This window comes from Rattus norvegicus, chromosome X, assembly GCF_036323735.1.
Source record: "Rattus norvegicus strain BN/NHsdMcwi chromosome X, GRCr8, whole genome shotgun sequence".
In the NCBI taxonomy this organism is placed as follows: Eukaryota; Metazoa; Chordata; class Mammalia; order Rodentia; family Muridae; genus Rattus; species Rattus norvegicus.
Window position 1 is genome coordinate 79,985,188 of NC_086039.1, and position 8,236 is coordinate 79,993,423.

An 8,236-nucleotide genomic window follows, 5' to 3' on the forward strand; every position below is an offset into this window, starting at 1 on the left:
TCTGATTCATTCTCTATTGATACAAGCTTTTCCTTTCTTTTATTGAAAATCTTCTTTATTTACATTTCAAATGTTATCCCTTTTCAGGTTTCCCTTCCAGAACCTCCCCATCTCCCGACCCCCTGCCTCAATGAGGGTGATCCCCAACCACCCACTCACTCCCTCCTGCCTCTCTGCCCTGGCATTCCCCTACACAGCGGCATCAAGCCTTCACAGGACCAAGGGCCTCTCCTCCCATTGATGCCCTACAAGGCCCATGCTCTGCTCCATATGATACTGGAGCCATAGGTTCCTCCTTGTGTACACTTTGGTTGGTGGTTTAGTCCCTGGGAGTTCTGGGGTGTCTGGTTGGTTGATATTATTGCAAACCCCCTCATTTACCTCAGTCCTTTCTCTAATTTGTCCATTGGGGGGCCAGTTCTCAGTCTAATGGTTGGCTGCAAGCATCCTCTTCTGTATTTGTTAGACTCTGGCAGAGCCTCTCAGGAGACAGCTATATCAAGCTACTACTGTCAGCATGAATGTCTTGGCATCCACAATAGTGACTGGGTTTGGTGACTACTACATGTGGGATGGATTCCCAGATGGGGTGGTCTCTGGATGAACTTTCCTTTAGTCTCTGTTCCATACTTTGTCTCCGTATTTCCTTCTGTGGATATTTTGTTTCCCCTTCTAAGAAGTACTGAAGCACCCACACTTTTGTCTTTCTTCTTCTTGAGCTTCACATACTCTGTAAATTGTATCTTGGGTATTCTAAACTTTGGGATTAATATCCCCTTATAGTAGTCTTAAGCTGGGACAATACAATCTAGTGACTTCTCCAGTCACCAGTATTATCATACAAATAAATATTGTTCTGCATTCTGAAAGTTGTTCAAAATGGCTGTGGTAGAGCCAGGTGGACTATGTTTTAAAGGCATTACCATAAAATAGAGATTCAGTATAGAGACCATTAATAGTTTAATACAGAGTATTTTAACCCATTTGACAATGAGGAATTCTACAGAAATGGTGACTCCTTTGTGGTGAAAAGAGTGCAGCTGGTGTTATCCTTGTTTTCTGATAGTATGAAAGTGTTTATTTCTTCTCAGACACATAAAAAATTCAACCCATGTGCAATAAAACTGGGTTCTTAGTGTAAAATATCTGTTGCTTTAAATGCTTTAGACCTGCCCTGACCTTGTCCCATGCCTCTGGCTGTCAGATTGTTCAAGACCCACTCAAAGCTCAGTGTCAAATTAAGAAGTGACAAGAAGGGTACGAGATAAGTAATAGCTGAAAGCTATTCTCTCTCTTTCCACGCATAAATATATAAATTCCAAAATCCAGCAGTTTTAGCTGAATAAATATTCATATTTTATATACAAGTTTGTATAATAAAAATAGCAAGACTTCTATTTAATAAACATTTATTGAGTGGCTCCTGTGAGCATGGCATTACTGAATTAGAGTATGAAGAGTGTGGAATAAAGAAAGGGCATTGCATTAAAAAATAACAATCCCTGGGGTAAAAGAAGAAGAAAATGTAAATATACACAATTAACACTTAATTCAATGGTATGTAGTATTGTAGATGTGTGTGCTAATGCTGTAGTTTTATTGCTGTATTATACACATTCATAAGCACAGCATTTCTTTTGTGCTATTTTAATAGTGTATATATTTTTTTTTAGATTTTTGTAATTGTTAGTTAGCTAGAAACTAAGTTGTTATTTGCAAGTTCTAAATGATGTTCAACTCTGATTAGTCTGATTTTTTTCCCTGTAGTAAAGTTAAAAGAAAATAAAATCCAAGAATAAATGCAGTACTTTTGGGAAAGGCCCTTTCTATGATTCCTCTCCCCATTTGCATAAATGGCAGGTAACCTAAACAAACTGAAAATGTTTCCCTTCCCTATTTTCAGCTACTACTGGATTAGAAGATGCAACTCCAAAGGAAGACAACAAGATCAACCAACCAGATCCCCCAGAGCTCCCAGGAACTAAACCACCAACCAAAGAGTACACATGGAGGGACACATGGCTCCAGCCACATATATAGCAGAGCATGGCCTTGTTGGGTATCAATGGGAGGAGAAGCACTTGGTCCTGTGAAGGCTCAATGCCCCAGTGTCGGTGAGAGCCAGCCAGGGAAGGCAGGAGGAAGTAGGTGGGTGGGGGGAGCACCCTCATAGAAGCAGGGCAGGGGGACTGGGATGGGGGTTTCCAGAGGGGAAACAAAAAAGGGGATAACATTTGAAATGTAAATAAAGAAAATATTCAATAAATAAAAGAAATAAAAGATTAATCTGTCAAACACTTCTGGAACTACTAACTCCTACTTGAGTTAAGGAGGGAAAAGCCTCACCAGTAGGTGCTGGAAATCAAATTCCAAAACAAGGAGATTCTGTGTGATGCTTCCACTCACAGTGTGCATTCCACCACATGACATTTAGGACTTAATAAAAGCACCAGGCAAAGTCAAGCATGAAAAATACATTTGCAGACCAGAAATTCCTGTTAGAAATTTTAAGGACTTTGTTTTTTAAAACAAGAGAGGGAAAACAAAACCTCAAAAATACTGGAAGGAGCTCTTTGTGAACAAAAATTTTCTCAGCTAAAAAGCTGGCTTCACTGAAAATTTTCAGTAGTGTCTTTTTGTGGACTGGTAATATATTAACTCATTCTATGAATTCAGCAACTTGTGTGGAAATGGTGTTGATATTTGCAATGTGACTATTTAGTTGACATGTTACAATGATTTTCAGAGCTTGAAGAAACTTGAGTCTCTAACAGAAACTCATTAAGTATGGAATGCATTCTTTTTTCCTTCCCTACTTTTTAAAATGCATTCAACAAAGTGAGGCTTTCAGCACTATTTTAAAATTTACAATTATTTTTGGGAAATATGCTCAATGTGAAATATGTTCCTTAACACCGATAAAAGAAATTATCAGCAGAATTAAAAACACCCTCAATTGTCCTGCATTTGCACTCTTTTAGATTAACAACAGAGAGTAATTAGATGCAAAGGCATGCTTGTCTTAGAGCAAAGAGCTAGCAATACAGTGGACAACGTCATGAGTATGACATCTTCCTAGCTAAGATTTCAGGGACAGACTTGCCACTATTACCATTCATGCTCTTTGGGTAACAGAGATGAAATAAGAAACTGGGGCACAGTCACACCAGTGCAATAAGTGGGTCTTGTGCCAATGAAATCTTAGGTCTTTTCAGGAGTCATCTTATGTAGCTGTTAAGATAGAATAGTGAATAAAGATACAAGTGAATAAATGCCATTGCAAGCATGATGATCTGAGTGTGATCCCCAGAACCAATGCAAACAGAGCTGGACTTGGTGCCTGCATGTGCTTCTAATAGCAGTGCTTTTGACCAGAGGTGGGTGGATTCCTGGTGCCTTCTGCATATTGAGCCTAGCCTTCTTGGCAAGTTTTAATCCTGTGAGGGTGAATTCTGAGGAACAACATTCATGGTTATCCTCTGGCTTCCACACACATGTAACACACACACACACACACACACACACACACAATCAGTGGGGTTTAAGTCAGCATCTTTGCTGCAGTATGCAAATACTTTAAATTTCACCCTATCTCTCTCTGTATCTCTCTGCACTCTTTGTCTCTGTCTATCTCTTGTCACTGTCTCTTTGTCTCTGTCTGTCTCTCTGACATACACATATATACATATATATATGTATATATACATATATGACAATTATATTAAAATTTAAAAGAACAACCCCCAGGATAATCAAGTTGTAATATTTGCAGATGGAGGAGAGAATGATAAGAGAAATGCTGCTTGACTATTTATAGTTATCTCCAAAAGCTTTGTAGCAGAAAAAAATTAAGGTATAATCTTGTTTTGCTTATTTTCTTGATTATTGTGATAGAATATCACTGTGCAGCTTTGAACTACAGATCCTCTTGCTTCTGCATCCTGAGAAGTAGAATTATAGACATGTACCACCATCTTCATTTAAAACATCATTGAACAATTTTAAAAGTTGCCTCAATTATTTTTCCACCATTTTCTTTTTATTCATAAATTTTCATGACTCTGTCAATCCATTCTCCATAATATTGCAGGGTTGCAGTTTAAGGAGCTATGCAGCATAGAAGCTTTGGTGCTTCAGTTTCTTCATCTGTGCAATGTGAATGTTAATTGCATTTATCTAATAATGTAAAGATTAAGAATATAAACCATACAAAACCAAAATTATGCATAGTTAGGGTTTATGGAACTAAGTTTTACTGCTCTGTTTATTTTTCTATATTTTGTACTATATGGTAGGGTGTGAATTTGCTGAGATGCGTGTAAGTAGAGTGGACAGAAGATTTCTGTTTTCACATTGACTATTGTGCTGCCCTTCATTTTCTCCCACCAACACCTATGGCAATTCTAATTTATATAAGCAACATGTTCAATAGATTTGCCTCAGCATTATGTATAACTCCACAGACATTGACTGTAATACCATGGATTCAGAGTGTCATGATCTAGACAACCTAGAATCTGTTCTTATTTAACAAGGCAAGTAAGTGACACTTTGCGACATCAACTACCACAGTAATCCATTTTTCTCATCCCACCTAACAGCACAATGAAAGACAAGGATATCTCATCATACCGAGGGCGAAAATTGCTGGAGTATAGGAACATCCATGTATTTTTCAATCTAAAATATGAACAATAAACATTGATTTTTTTTATTTAACAACCATAACCACTATTGTGTCTCCCACTAAAGGAAGCAATTCAAAATTAGCTCCATTATAGAAATATGTGAAGTCCTACAAAAAGATTCTTCTGTGTTCATTGTCATTTAGAAAAAGCAGACTCACATTAGCATATTACCTTCCCCATTCTAAACAAAAGTCCAGGGTGGGTTTTATGAAATTATGAAACCGTATATATTCTAGGTGAAAGAATAAGCAACTGTACAACTTTGACCTTTTCAGAGCTTATGCCGTGTGATTCACTATCCATCTCTATTCCTCCTGTTTACAGTTTTAGTAACCTGTAGAGATAAAGTGGTATGGGCAACCAATCAAACTGCAGAATATTGAAAAGGTTAAAGTCTATGTTTATGAGTCTATTAAATGTTTATAGTCTTTCACAGACTGCACTGGGCCTTCACACTATTGTACCTTATTCCTGTAATAAACATTACAGCAAGAGAAAAGTAAGAAAAACAATTCCTTTCTCAAAACAAAATGTGTAATGAGAATACAGAATAGTATAGTATATGTTAATTTGTTCCCATGACAAAACTACAAGAAAAATGAAAAATAATGCCAGCCTAAACCACTCACAGTGAAAACAAGGATTATTCAGGGGCTGTAAGAAACTCAGTTTAAAGGCTCTGGTCCTTAGAGTAACAATTACATTTTATTCCTTGGAGAACGGTAAAGACATTCTCAATGTGGGTCTATGCATAACCATGAAACATCTGACTCCTTTCTAACCTTTCTAGCTAAAGACTGGTAAGGAATTTTATTTTTGTCAGGTAATTAGCATAGTGTATGTGCAATCATTTATATATTTTCTTTATTCTTGAATATGAATTGTTGTTTTCCTAAATAATAGTTAATGTACCTAATTCTTTATAGAATAGTTATATACTATATTAAAAAATATTTGTTTTGCTTGAGCATTAATTCAGATGTCAGACCTTATAAACATAATAAAATCATCTTCTATATATAATACACATGCAAATTAGTTATATTTAGAGTTTCATCTTCACAGAAAATTCAAGTATGTAGGAATAAATTCCAAAGACTAATAGATGTCAACTTTAGTCTTACTGACCTTAAATAAAATAGGTTAATCATTTTCTTTTGTTTCAAAAAGTATCTTAGTAAGATTTCCAAAATTATTATAAATCATAGAAAAATAACAAACATCAAACACTGGTTAAAATGATTCTTTTCAGCAGAAAGAAATTAAGAGATGTTTTTAGATTTTAAAACAATTATAACATAATACTAATGAGAACTACAGTAACAGCTTAACAACATCTACATTTAATATTGTGTCATTTAGTATTGTTAAAGTTATTTTTTATTCATTCTGTAGCCTGCCACTTTGTCTGAATAATGGTGTTATTTGCCATACAGAAGCTTTTCAGTTTCTTGAGTTCCTATGTATTAATTATTTGCCTTAGTGGGTGTGTTATGGGTGTCCTTTTCAGGAAGTCTTTTCCTGTGCTGATGACTTCAAAACTATTCACTACTATTTCTTCTATCATATTCGGCATATCTATCCTTATTTTGGTCTTTGATTCATTTGAAGTTGAATTTTGTACAGGATTATAACTATACATCAACTTAAATTTTTCATGCAGTCACACAGTTTGACTAACACAATTAGTTGAGGGTATTATCTTTTTCCAGTCTGTGTATTTTTGCTTCTTTGTCATTAATGAGGTGTCTGTAATTATAGACTTGTGTTTGGGTCTTTAATTTGATAACACCGATCAATGCATCTGCTTTTTTGCTAATATCCTGCTTTACTTTTTATTATATACATCTATTATACCACTTGAAATAAGGAACAGTAATATCTTCAACCATTTTTTTATTATTCAGTATTGATTTTGTTATACTAGCTTTTTTGTTTCTGTATGAAGCTGTAATTTTTTTCCATTTCTTGAAGAAATTGTAGTGGAATTTGGATGGAGATTGCATTGAAGAGACCCCATGGAAACACCTAAACATATCACACTTTTATCAAAACTATCGATTGCTCTCCATATACTGATGGTAAGGTCCTATTGTTGAAAAAAACATTTACAAATCCTGTTGAACATAGAGAAGTTGAACTGGTGCCTAACTAATGCCTTTACCTCTATGTGCTAGTGTTCATGACACTAGAAGATACTCTGAATGCTACCAGAGGAGAATAATCACCACCAAGACAACTACATAAACCCTGTGACTATTGCATGACATGCTGCTTCAAGAGTGGCCGAAGTGTTCTAAGAGTAATAAGCCACTAGAGTTTATAATAAAGTCTCAGTCCATGAGATGGAACACATGCTGAGATTAGATAGGTTATTAACCTGGAGAGAACCCAATTCCAATTGTTCTGTTAAGGAACATGGCAGGAAAATTATTCTCCATGGCATGCTACTATCAGTGCCTCACTCTGCTGTCATCAGAGAAGCTTTTCCTTCTAGTAGAAGGGAACTAACACAGAGACCCACAACCACACAATGTGCAGAGAATGAATGATTTTGTAACACTTATTACTGAATGGGACATTTTTATCAAATATTCCCACCCCACCCCCAGGGCTCAGGGACTTATGTGAAAAGGGAGGCAGAAAGGTTATAAGAGGTGAAAGAGCTTGCAATCTTATAAAAACAACAATGCCAACCAGCCAGAGCTTCCAGGGACTAAGCCACTACCCAAAGACTATACATGGACTGACCCTGGGCTCCAACTGCATGTGTAGAATTGAATAGCTTTGTTGGGCACCAGTGGAAGGGAAAGCCCTTGGTCATACCAAGGTTGGACCCCCAGTGCAGGGGAATATAGGGGGGCAATAAGGGCGATGTATAGGGGGAATACCTGCGTGGGGGAGCGAGAGGGGAGGGAATGGGAGCTTATGGACAGGAAACCGGGAAGGGGAATAACATTTGAAATGTAAGTAAAGAAATATATCTAATAAAAAAATTAAAAAAGAATATGACTGGGAATAAATATTGCTTTCAAGATAGGCTCTTACTATGTAGCCAAAGCTGGCCTAGACCTTTTTATTAAAAAATGACAATTAAAAAAAAAAGACAGGGACTAGGTGTTACCAAGAAGGAGTACTGTCCAGATACAAGTAACCTGAACTACATATGAATACACAGAAACTATGTCAGCATGCATTGAGACTTGCAAAGGCCCAAGCCATATGGGGTCCCAGTGCTGACTCAAAGAAGTAGATATGAGCTCTCATTCTGACTGAGAAGATATCTTCAATCAATAACTGCTTGCAAAGAAAAATACAGGTTTTTTTTCTGATGGATTCTTCCTGGGTATATTAACCATGCTAAAGGGTAGGCCCCATATCAGCAAAGTCTAGCAATACAAAAATGAACTGAATATTTTTCTGGACTTTTGTTCCATGTTGTTTGGGAATTTTTAACCTACTGGTATTTTGTTTGTATATTATGGTCTCTGATTTTCTGTTTCTCTCAGTTTTGTTTCACCATGTGTGTTGGTTCACTTGGTTTATTG